The following is a 13239-nucleotide window of genomic DNA, read 5'->3' as shown; positions in this document are numbered from 1 at the left end:
GAGGAGAATGGAAGAGAAGGGATTGCGGCGTGACCATCCCCCCTGGGGGGGGTGATTTCTCACTTTCTGTCTCTATGTCTCTCTCTGTCTGTCTGGCGAGTGCACACGGCCTATAGTGAAAACCTCTCCAAAAAAAAAAAAAAAGAATAATAAAATAATTCTTAAAAAAGTAAATCCAGGGGACAGCAGATGGCATAGCGATTACATTGCTGGACTCCAACATGGCTGACTATGGTTTGAGTCCTAGACCTGGTGGCTTGGAAATTGTGCTGGGCATGTGTGCGTCTGTGTCCAAAATCCCAGGAGGAGAATGGAGAAGAGGGGATTTTGGCATGGTCATCCCCCCTAGGGGAATCATGTCTCACTTTCCCTCTGTCTCTGTCTCTCTGGTGAGCGCACATGCCCTAAGGCACAATCATCTTTTAAAAAATCTAGGGCCAGCAGTTGATGTAATGGTTATGTCGCTGGACTCCCATGTACTCAACCATGGTTTGAGTCCCAGACCTGGTGGCTTAAACTCACACTGGGCGCATGTGTGTGCGTGCCCAAGATCCTGAGAGGAGAATGGAGGAGAAGAGATTGTGGTGTGGCCATCCGCCGTGAAGAGTGATTTCTTGCTTTCTGTCTCTCTGTCTCTCTCTGTCTTTCTGGTGAGAGCACAGGCCCTATAGTAAAAACCTCTCCAAAAAATAAAAACAAAAACGGGGGCCAGCGGGTGACATGGTGGTTGAGGCACTGGATTCCCACATGGCCCACTGCAGTTTGAGTCCCGGACCTGGTGGCTTGCTTTCTCACTTTCCCTTTCTCTCTCTCTCTCTCTGGTCAAATTATAAAACAGTCACATCACAGTCCCCTTTCCTCAATCTCTCCACCCCATTGGGACTGTGGAGATACATACATGCACCTGGCATGCCTCCAGAGCCACCAGGGCTGGAACTCAAACCATAGTCAGCCATGCGGGATCTGAATCCCCCCAACCACCAGGCCACAGGGCTGGCCCAAAATTTTCCATATTTTTTAAAAAGAAGTATTTAATTTTATTCATTGTGATTATTTTATCTTATTTAAGTTGACCCAAGAGAGAAAGAGAGAGAGAAGGAAAATGAGAAAGCAAGCTGCCAGGTTCGGGATTCGAACTGTGGTCAGCCACATGGGAGTTCAACTGCCTTAACCACCATGCCACCTGCCGGCCCCAATTTTCCATATTTTTTACTCTGCTTTAACACAGCATCACATAGCCTCTTTCTCTTATTTACATACATTCTTGTACCCATTAAAATTTTTCTCATGAGCCCCCAGCCCCACTCCTTTGTTTTTCCTTAGGATGTTTAAATAATTTTGTGAACTTTATATAAATGGTGTACTGTTAGTAGCCTTTTGCTGCAATGTTTCTGTAGGAACTTGATGTTACTGAGATTCATCTCTGTAGCTGTACATGGTTCATTTCCAGTACTGTGTCACATCCTATTATGTGTGTGTCACACATTCTGATGTACATTTGGGCTGTTACCTTTTTTTGTCTTTTTTTAAAAATAAGTACCAACAATGCTTCTATGAACTTCATTGTGAATGTCTCCTGAGCACAGGAGGAACAATTTTTCTAGGGTATAGACCTAGGCGTGTAATTGCTGAGTCATGGGCTATACATATCTTCAACATTCTGCCCAAAATATGGTGTACCTCTGTGCACTTCTGCCTACATCAGATATGAGTTCTCACCTAGTTCTTAAAAAATTTAAATTTATGGGACCAGCAGCTGGTGTAATGGTTACATCAACTGCAGTTCGTGTCCAGGACCTGGTGGCTTACGACTCAAGCCGGGCGAGTGTGTGTGCATGCCCAAAATCCTGAGAGGAGAATGGAGGAGAAGGGATTGCGGAGTGGCTATTCCCCCTGGGAGGTGATTTCTCGCTTTCTGCCTCTCTGTCTCTCTGGTGAGCACATGTGCCTTATAGCAAAATCTCTCTCTCGAAAAAAAAAAATTAAAATTTCTTCATGATAGCTCCAAGCTGGAGAGAGGGCAAGAGAGAGAGAGAGAAGTACCCTCAACAGGGTCCAATCACATTTCTAGCTCTTTGCCCCAGCCCATCATGTACTGGGCACTAGTACACGTGCCTGGTGTGTTTCAGGCTGACCAGGCTGGACATTTGAACCATGGCTGCCACTTCGGGTCAGGCTTCTGAATAGCATATTACCACTGTGCTATAGTGCTGGCCTTTAACTTCCTTTGATTTTCAGTTTACCACCCTTTCCAAGTCCTCTGCTTAAAGAAACCCACACTGACTCTCTGGAAATCGCTGTCAATATTATACCTTTACAATGGCTTTGAGGGACCTACTAATGCTCCTGCTGTCGACATCCTCTCCCGAGAGCCCCCTCCTGTGCCTTCGATGAAACTGACCTCACGCCGTCAGCTGTAGGAGGTAGCGACTGGGCAAGGCATATGTCTGGAGAAGCAGTAGGGAGAACACCGTGTAGGCGTGTCCGAGTGAGTGGCGAAGGGGAAGGGGCATTAGAGTGAGAAGGCTTGGAGACAGCAGTCCCGGGAAGCTAGGAAGTCAGGGCAGACACCTAGTGAGCTGGGTCCCCTCGGAGGACTGAAGGGGATGAGGTGAAATGTGCACAGGAGAATTGGGTGGAGCTCTGGACCAGCAGCAGATCACCTTCAGGAAAGTCAGCCCTAACAGGCAGCAGAGGAAAGGGTCTCTATCTTTGTGTCAGAGTTCTATAGCATTCTCTCAGGGCCTTGACTCTTTTATTTTGACATAGGTGTGATAACCTCAACCCCTTGAAGTGGGCTTGAACTTCATGCAGGGTCTTCAAAAGGCTCATAGAAAATGCATGTTAGAAAAATCTATGGGGGGCCAGATGGGGACACGGTGGCAAAGCACGATGCCCTGCAAGGCTGACCCACACGAGAAGAATCTGGATTTACGTACGAGGTGTCCCTGAGTGTACTAAGCATGCATGTACCCATGACAACACTGCCAAAACCCAGAGAGGAGAATGAAGGAAAAGGGATTGTGGCATGCCCATGCCCCATAGAGGTCTTTCCTCACTTTCCCTCTTTCTCTCCCTTGCTCTCTGTCTCTCTCTCTCTGGTGAGCAGATTCAATAATAAAATTATATTTATTTTAAAAATAAAATAAATAGAATTTTAAAGTATACTTTATTTCAGTTATTAAGTTACTGACTTCTTAAATTTGTGCCCCCTATGAATGCCTAACTTGCCTCACCCTAATCCTGACCTAGGGTGATGTGGCAATGAATTGTTTTATGGCATTAATAAAAGAATCACATCCCACATGAAGGTCATGCTATGGAGAAGTCCTCAGGTCTAGTTACAAGCCCGTATACAACCCTGCTGGGGAGGCAAGGTGTTGGGGACATGAGCATAGCTCCCCACCCCACAGAGAGTGGACTGAAGGCCTTAAGAGCTGAACTCAAGTTACTGAAGGATTATTATGTAGCAAAATGCTCTAGAGAAGAAGATAGTGACTACAGAGAGAAGTTCCCAGGGGCCGATAGTGAACTAAGTGAAATATATATATATGTGTGTGTGTGTGTGTGTGTGTGTAAGATGAATTAAAATAAATGTACTTTCAATTATTTTGAGATTTTAAGAATATCTTTAAGATCACTTGTACAACCTCTGGGTCACAAAGACACCAACCAAAAACCAAGGCTGAGAATCCACAACCCAGCCTCCAACCTCTTACTCTATTCACCTCAAATGGAATTTTGGATCTAGGAGTTCAGTAAAGACAAAGATGCTTCTGTCACCTTCCAGTTAAAGTCTGGCCCATTTGGACCTGGTCCCAGGACTCTCTAATGCAGCGCTTGTGCAGACTCCTGGCAGCAGAGGAGCCACCCTGGGCCCAGTGCCAAGCTCCCTGTCTCAGGCCCATCCTAATGGTGTCCTTGGACTCAGTCTCCACAGAGGCCCTTACTGCGAAGGCCAGGTCCACAGATCCCAGCTCCCGAGGCCGGAGCTTACATCTCGACAGTGATTCTTCTGTAACGAGTTTAATTTATTCTCATTCATCAGAAGGACCAACAGCAAGGTAGCTCTCACTACAAAGCAGTTTATCTGTGCAGGAGCCCCTAGACCAACTGTTGGAGGTCCCATGAACGCCGGAACTATGCTCCGTGTGGCGTATCTGCACATTTTCTGTGGTGGGCAGTGAAGGCTTCTACGGAGATTCCTGAAGGGACCTGTGGCCTCAAACACTATGAGTCATTGATCTAGGAGGCAGCCGCATGTGTCTTTGCTCATCTACTGGGGGACAGCACTGGGGGCGTGAAATTAAAGTCCATAAATTCTGTAAAATGTCCTTGCATTTTCTGAACTAAATCATCACAGCTGTCTGCTTTAAGCTCAGGAACTTTGTAACACGATCTGGAAACCTCTCAGCATTGGCAGAAAGAGCCCATTCATTTCCTCCCCTCTCCTCCCAGCTTCTCAGGAGACATCCTGGAAGCTGAAAGTGAGAGGCTTTCTTACGAGGTGGTCCTGGTTCCCGGCCCTTTCTTCTCCTTCCTAGGCAGTGTCAGGCAGGGCCCATTTGCACGTGTGTTGGTATAGGGTACATACAGGTCACTAGGGTATATAGGACACCAGAGGGTATGCATAGGGCACTAGGGTATGTCAAAGCCACGGGAACACGGTCCTCTTTTTTCTTTAAAGGATCATTTATTTAGTTTTATTTATCATTATTATTATTTTAAAAATTTGCTACAGGGCATGTGTGCTCATCAGAGAGACACAGAGAGAGAGAGAGAGTGAGGCAATAAGAAAGCAAGCTGATTGGTCCAGTACTCATACCACAGTCGTTCATATGGGAGTCCAGCACTTTAACCACCATACCACCTGCTGCCCCCCCTTTCTTTACAAGAATTATTTATTTAATTTTATTATCATCAGTATTATTTTTCTTTAATTTGTATAGGGCATGCGTGCTTACCAGAGAGAGACAGAGAGAAAGTGAGAAAGCAAATGGCCAGGTCCCAAACTCGAACCACTGTTGGCCATGTGGGAGTCCAGCACCTGAACCACCATGCCACTTGCTGGCCCCAGTGGGCCTCTCTTTCACCAGAAGCTGTGATTCTGGCATTTTATTCCCAGAAAAAAAAAAAAGCAGAGTCTAACTCAGCATCTATGGAGGGAGACAGTGAAGGGATCCCTTTTCTTGGCAGGCAGCATTCCCTCCTGCCAGTTTAACTTGGAGCGAGGCTCTGGGCCAGAATCTGGGATAAACATGCCAGGAATGGATATCTGAGAGGAGAAGAAAAGGCCCTGTTGCGGCAACGCACAGATAAGACCACGGCATGAGAGCTGGAAGTCATGTAGGAGTCTGGGATCCATCTGAACCCAAACACGCTGGGGGCCATCATGTGCGCCTGTAGTCCTAGCTAACTGGGAGGCTGGGGCAAGAGGCCTGCAGCCCTGTCAGAAATACCTCTCTCTGCCTTTTTTGCTTTCCTGCTAGAGAGAAAAAACTTAAAATGGAAAAAACATCAATTTTGGTCATTTTTACCTTTTTGAGAAGGTGTTAAAGGAAAAATGATTCATGACTTTTTTCATCGTTTTTGTTTTTGTAATAGGGTGCATGTGCTTGCTGAAGAGAGTCAGTGAGCGAGAAAATGAGATATCACTCCCTAGTGGGGATGGCCATGCCCCGGTTCCCTCTCCTCTATTCTCCAGGGACTTTGTGCACGCAGACGCACTCGCCTGGTGTGATTTTCAAGCCACCAGGTCTGAACTCGAACCATAGTGGAGCATGTGGGAATTTAGCACGTTAACTGGCACGCCAGCCTCTAGCCTCAATTCATGACACTTCTTAAAAACATTACAAGACTGGGACTGGCAGGTGGTGTGGTGGTCTGGGGCACTGGAATCCCACATGGCCAACTGCAGTTCAAGTCCAGACCTGGCAGCTTGCTTTCACTCCCTATGTCTCTGTCTCTCTCACTCTGTACTTCTATGGTCAAATAAAAATAAATAAGTCAAATAAATAAAGTTAAATAAAATAATTCTTTATAGCCATAAAGCAGAGAGAAGGCCAGGGAGTGGAAAATTGCTGAGAGAAAATAGCAAGGTAAGGGGGATTCTGGTTAAACCAACTCCACAGGATTCTACTTAAAGGCAGGCCAGGGGGTTAGATGTTGAAGGCAGGGGATAAGGAATTTGATCAGACATGGAGGGCAGCACATACCAGGTTAGGGGACTTTCTCCTAAATAGACTCTTGCGAAAACTGAATGAAGGGGGTGCTGGCAGGTGGCATGGTGGTTAAGGGCGCTGGACTCCCACATGGCAGACTGCCCGGCTTGCTTTCTCGCTTTCTCTCTCTCTCTCTTCCACTCTCTCTCTCACTCTATCCCTCTCTGGTCAAATTAGAAATAAATAAATAAATACAATTAAATAATAAAATATATATTTTTTTTAATTTGGAGAGGTTTTTGCTATAGGGCACATGTGCTTGCCAGAAAGAGACAGAGAGACAGAGAGACAGAAAGCGAGAAATCACCCCCCACGGCAGATGGCCATGCCGCAATCCCTTCTCCTCCATTTTCCTCTTGGGATCTTGGGCACGCACACACACGTGCCTGGCCTGAGTTTAAGCCACTGGGTCCAGGCCTCGAACCACGGTTGACTACATGGGAGTCCAGAAACATAACCATTATGCTGACTGCTGGTCCCATAATAAAATAGTTCTTAAACAAAACAAAAACAGCTGAATGAAGGGGCCAGAGCTATAGACTAAGGCAGAGCCTAAACCTGAGGCTTGTCACAGAGGACTCAGAGGAGTCATATCGGATTTGGGTAAAGGAGAGGGCCTATGCCTAGTTAATGCATTTGGGGGTCAGGCAGTGGTGCAACGGTGGTGCAGCTGGGCCCGCATGGGAGAGGCCCCGTGTTTGCATGCCTGGACCTCCCTGGGCGTGCCAAGTGCATGTGTGCCTGTGATCCAGTCCAGCTGAGACTGGGGGTGGAACATGGCTCTGTGTCTTTTTCTCTGTCTCTCTCTCTCATGGAAGAAATAAAGAAATAAGCTTAAAAAAAAAAAAAGGGACCTTTTTTTGTTTGGGATTTTGTTCCAAGAAAAAAGTGTACACTAGTGTGTGGATTCACAAGGAATTCTGGTGTTTTCAGACATACAGGTCGAACAGAGCATATTCCTTTCTTGTTTCACCTCTGAGCTATTCAGAGAAGCTTCTCCTTCCACAGAATTTCTTCAGTACTTTTTACCCACCAGCTTCTGCTCAGGATTCTAGGACAGTCCCTGTTCTCAAAGCTCTGGGTTGCACAAACAGGTAGAAGTATACACAACTTTTTGTCTTTTTAGGAGAAATTTTTTTGCTATCGGGCGTGTGCTCGCCAGAAAGACAGAGACAGAGAGACAGAAAGTGAGAAATGATCCCCCAAGGGGGTGGCCACGCCTCAATCCCTTCTCCTCCATTCTCCTCTTGGGATCTTGGGTACGAGTGTGCACGCACACACATGCGCCCATCATGAGTCTAAGCTACCAGGTCTGGGACTCAAACCGTGGTCGACTATGTGGGAGTCCAGACACATAGCCGTTATGCCAACTGCTGGTCCCATCTTGACCCTCTTTTTTCCTCCTAAAAGCTGGACATAAGGCCTCCATATGGATGTGTTGTTCTTACAGGAGGAGCAAAGTAACATTCTTTTTTTTTTTGGAGAGTTTTTTGTTATAGGGTGTGTGTACCTGCCAGAAAGACAGAGAGACAGAAAACAAGAAATCACCCCCCGGGGAGATGGCCACACTGCAATCCCTTCTCCTCCATTCTCCTCTTGGGATCTTGGGCACGCACACACACGCACCCGGTGTGAGTTTAAGCCACCAGGTCCAGGACTCAAACCGCAGTTGACTACATGGGAGTCCAGCGACATAGCCATTACGCTAACTGCTGGTTCCCCAACATTCTCTTTTTTTTTTAGAAAGAGTGATTTTTGCTGTAGGGCACATTTGCTCAACACAGAGATAGACAGAGAGAGAGAAAGACAGAAAGCCAGAGATCACTTCATAGCGGGGATGGCCATGCTGCAATCCCTTCTCTATTCTCTTGTTGGGATTTTGGGCACACACGCACACTTGCCTGGCATGAGTTTTAAGCCTCCAGGTCCAGGATTCAGACCTCGGTTGACGACGTGTGAGTCCAGAGACATAACCATTACACCATCTGCTGGTCCTGCAAAGTAACATTCTTATCCTCTAAGCAAAGAGAAATCTAACAAACAAACCCTGCTAAACCACCCTTACCTTCTAGCCACTTCCTCACCTGGTTAACTGTATTACCCCATCTCAGACCGTTTTGCCTCCCACTTTCATAACTTACACCACTCTTTGACCAGTTCAGAAAAAAGTGTTTGAATCTACTTACTTCTTTGTGTCATGAGCACTCCTGTATCAAGAAAAACTTAAAAGTGTACAACATCATGTTTTCTTTCACCTCATGTCATTTTAATCCTTAGGCCCAGCTGAAAACCCGTAGAGGATAGAGCTAAGATTTCCCCTACCCTACATGTAGAAGCGGGACAGAAAACTCCCACTTGTGAAGCTGTCTCTCTCATACCAGGAGAAGGGGGACAGCTCTTAATTACTACGACAGCTCTAGACAGAGACAGCACTGAGAGGGGTCTACACGGCAGATCTTACTGAAATAACCCTATGCTCCCATTCATTTCTCCCTATTAGTTTCCCCTGTGTGTTTACCTTTCCACAGATAAAAGCCTGAATCCCTTTTCCTTTGTCTTATCACTTCCCCATAAATGTGTTGTTTTTGTTAAGATGCTATTTAAGCCCCAAGTTTTAACCTCTCCCTTTGAATCACTCACCACTTTGAATCACTTCTTTTTTTTTTTTTTTTTGGAGAGATTTTTGCTATAGGGTGCTTGCCATCTTGGGCACACACGCACACATGCCCAGCGTGAGTTTAAGCCACCAGGTCTGGTACTTGAACTGCAGTCTACTACGTGGGAGTCCAGCAACATAGCCATTACGCTAACTGCTGGTCCCCCACCGCTGAGTTTCTACTGTTGTCTGTGCACTGCACGTGTTAAACTCGATTTGCTTTTCTCTTGTTAATCTACCTTTCATCAGCTTAATTTTCCAGGTCTCAGCTGAAGAGTTTAGAAGAGTAGAGGAAATATTTTCTCCCTTCTCCTACACATATTAAAAGAAACATATTCTTGTAGAAATGGATCCGAAGTTTTTTTGCTATGGGGGTGTGTCCTGTTGGCCTCGGTGCATCTACCAGCTCTGGCATTGTAACGATGGGATGGAATATATAACACATTCGTAGAGTTTGCTAGCGTGGTTCTACCAACATAGTTTCTGTAAAACGACGTCCTTTAGAGACTGGGTGGCTTTTCAGATATGCATACCCTTGATGGCCTGGGCAGTTTCACAGGTGAGACTGTTCACGGTTTTCACAGTTTCTTAAAGTGAACATGAAGATTTGAGCTTCTTGGTTTTCATGACTTTGTGGGGTTCTCTGGGTCAAGTGAATAGCTAACCATTTTCTTTTCTTCTTTTTCTTTTCTTTTTTTTTTTTTTTAGAGATTGTTGCTATAGGGTAAATGCTCTTGCTAGAGAGAGAGCAAGGAAATGAGAAAGAAATCACTCCCCAGGGGAGATGGCTGTGTCGAAATCCCTTCCCCTCCATTCCTCACTCCCCTCTCAGAATTTTGGGCAAGCACATATATGCGCCCAGCATGAGTTTTTTGTTTTGTTTTGTTTTGTTTGTTTTGAGAGGTTTTTGCTCTAGGGCATGTGCGCTCACCAGAAAGACAGAGAGAGACAGAGAGACAGAAAGCGAGAAATCACCCCCCAGGGGGGATGGCCACGCCGAAATCCCTTCTCCTCCATTCTCCTCTCGGGATCTTGGGCACGCAAGCACACGCGGAGTTTAAGTCACCGGGTCCAGGACTCGAACCGCAGTCGACTACATCATGGGAGTCCAGCGACATAGCCATTATGCCATCTGTTGTTCCCCATGTGGAGTTTTTTTTTTTTTTTTGGAGAGGTTTTTGCTACAGGGCGCGAGCGCTTGCCAGCCAGACAGAGACAGACAGACAGAAAGTGAGAAATCACCCCCCAGGGGGGATGGCCACGCTGCAATCCCTTCTCCTCCATTCTCCTCTCGGGATCTTGGGCACGCATGCACACGTGCCCGGCGTGAATTTAAGCCACCGGGTCCAGGACTTGAACCGCGGTCGACTACATGGGAGTCCAGCGACATAGCCATTACGCTAACTGCTGGCCCCCCCAGTGTGAGTTTTAAGTCTCTGTGTCTGGGACTCTAACCACGGTCCACTACATGGGAGTCTAGCAATGTAACCATTATGCCACCTCCTTGTCCCAACAAAACATTTTGAAAGCTCACCTCAGCCTGCTTAGGAGAGGCTGGGTCCCTAACATGGGATAATGCCAGGTACATCACTCTGCAATTTGCGCTCTCCACCTTCCCACCCCCTGTTGTATCGTGTGTGTCTCCCTGAGAACATCAGCCCAGTTCGCCTGTCCAGGCTCTCCTGAAAGGCTGCGTAGTTTGAATACCACAGGAGATTGATCAGTGTCCTGCTGATGGGGATCTAGGTTGTTCCCGTCACCGTTCTCACGAACAGGGCGCAACACTCCATCCTGTGTGTGTGGCTTCTTCCCAAGGACAGATTTCGAGACTGAACTGTTGGGTCAAATGGCACGAATGTATAACACAGGTACAGCTTTTGCTAAAGTGGTTCTCAGGACTGACATTGTTACTATCAGCAAAAGAGAGCTTCAGACTTTGTACACCTGCCAACATTTGATAGTATCAGTATCTTAACTGCTGACGGTCCTGAGGTGAAAAGTATTGTCTTGTTTCAATTTACACTTCTTTCACTACCTGCTACATTGAGCTTCTCATCTGTTTATTCCTTAGCCCCTAAGCAGAAGGAAGTAAGTAGGGGGTAAGGAATTTGAGATTTAATTCTTTGTTGGCTCACCCCAGCCAGGAGTTCTCTGCAGCAGGGCAGTGCGCGAGCGCGCGTGTGTGTGTGTGTGTGTGTGTGTGTGTGTGTGTGGCTTCTTTAGCATGTTAGCTGAAATTAGTCTGAAAGTGTAAACTCAGTAGGAACTAGCAATCACCCACAGTTAAAAATAAAACGAAAGAGGCCAACAGGTGGCATGATAATTAAGGCACTGGACTCCTACATGGTCAACTGTGGTTCAAGCCCCGGCCTTGGGAGCTTGAAATTCATGCCGGATGCATGTGCAAGCAAGGGGCCAGCAAGTGGCATGGAGAGTAAAGCGCTGGATCTCACATGGCCAACTGCACAGTTCGAATTCTGGATCTGGCAGCTTGAAAATCAAGCTGGGCATGTGTGTGTGCATGGCCAAAAATCCTGAGAGGAGAATGAAGAAGAAGAGATCGCACCATCTCCCACAGGGTGTGCCTTGTCACTTTTCTTCTTGTGTCTTCCTCTGGTGAGCACACACACCCTATGGCAAAATCCAAAAAAAACAACAACAAAAACAAACAAACGAACAAAAAAAAGCCACCAAATGGCCAAATGACATCAGTTGTCACTAGGCAGCTTGTACATAATTTTAGAATGAGGTAGAGTAATGCGAGTAATGATGTGTGAATTTCACACTAAATAAACACACACACACACACACACACACGCACACACCCGAAGGGGAATGTGTTTAAGCCTTTAAGCTTTTGCATCTCTAAAGTTAGCTATGGATAATGTGACTCCATAATATCAGAAGTAGGTGAGGTCTTAAGGTCTTAAAGGTGAGGGCCTCTGTCTTCATGAGTCTTAAAACAAGTGGAAAGGAGAATTAGTGGCAAATAGAGGGTATGGTGGGATCCAGTAGACTTTAATGAATGTTTTGACTGGCATTAAGTAAAATTAAAAATTCCCTGGTTTTCTGGGACCAGCAGTTAGCGTAATGGCTATGTTGCTGGACTCCCACGTAGTCAACAGCGGTTCGAGTCCCGGACCCGGTGGCTTAAAGTCACGCCAGGCGCGTGTGTGTGCGTGCCCAAGATCCCGAGAGGAGAATGGAGGAGAAGGGATTGTGGCATGGCCATCCCCCCTGGGGGGTGATTTCTCGCTTTCTGTCTCTCTGTCTCTCTCTGTCTGGCGAGCACACGTGCCCTATAGCAAAAACCTCTCCAAAAAAAAAAGAAAAAAAAATTCCCTGGTTTTCTGAGAGCAGTCTAAAGCTACGAACCAAGGTCAGAGCAAAAGGAATAAGGCAGAAATATGGATACACATAATCGCTGGGAAACATAACTTATTCAAATAGTCTTTTTCCTTTCACAAAAGTAGTCAGAAATGTAGAAAATAGAGATAAGTTAAAAGGAGCGAATAAAAGCCATGCATGGGACCAGCAGGTGGCATGGTGGTTTAGGTGATGGACTCTTCCATGGCTGACCATGGTTCAAGTCCCAGATCTGGTGGTTTGCTTTCTCACTTTCCCTCTCTCTTTTCTGTCTCTCTCTGGTGAGTACATGTGTCCTACAGCAAATTTAAAAAAGATAATAATAAATTAAATTTTAAATAAAAGCCATCTCTAATTTTATACACAGTCCTATTAACAATTTGTAGTAAGAGAGAACTTCACAAAGTTTCTGGAAAAACGAAATTAAAGTATGAGTTTATTTTGGTGCAAAAAAATTGAACTCCACCCATAGTTTTTTTCTTTTCTTTTTTTTCTTTCTTCTTCTTTTTAAATGTAAACTGTAAGAGGGCATATTTGCTCCTTAGAGAGAGAGAAAGTGAGAAAGCACCCCCACGGGGCATGGGCATACTACAGTCCCTTCTCCATTTTCCCTCCTTTGGGGGTTTTTGGGCCTGCACATAGATGCTCCTGGAATGTTTCTCAAGCCACAAGGTCCGGGACTCAAACTGCCCCATCGACGTTGCGGGATGCAGTCACCTTGGCCGTCATGCCATGGGCTGGTCCTCAGTATTTTCAGTGTATTCACAGGATCTGGTAACCATCACCATGATACTTTGTTTTTTTTTGGAGAGGTTTTTGCTATAGGGCATGTGTGCTCACCAGACAGAGAGAGACAGAGAGACAGAAGGCGAGAAATCACCCCCCCCCCCCCAGAGGGGATGGTCACACTTCAATCCCTTCTCCTCCATTCTCCTCTCGGGATCTTGGCCACGCACGCACACACACCTGGCGTGAGTTTTAAGCCACCGGGTCCGG

Source organism: Tupaia chinensis, unplaced genomic scaffold (assembly GCF_000334495.1).
Source record: "Tupaia chinensis unplaced genomic scaffold, TupChi_1.0 Scaffold000146_1, whole genome shotgun sequence".
In the NCBI taxonomy this organism is placed as follows: domain Eukaryota; kingdom Metazoa; phylum Chordata; class Mammalia; order Scandentia; family Tupaiidae; genus Tupaia; species Tupaia belangeri.
This window is presented reverse-complemented; position numbering follows the sequence as displayed.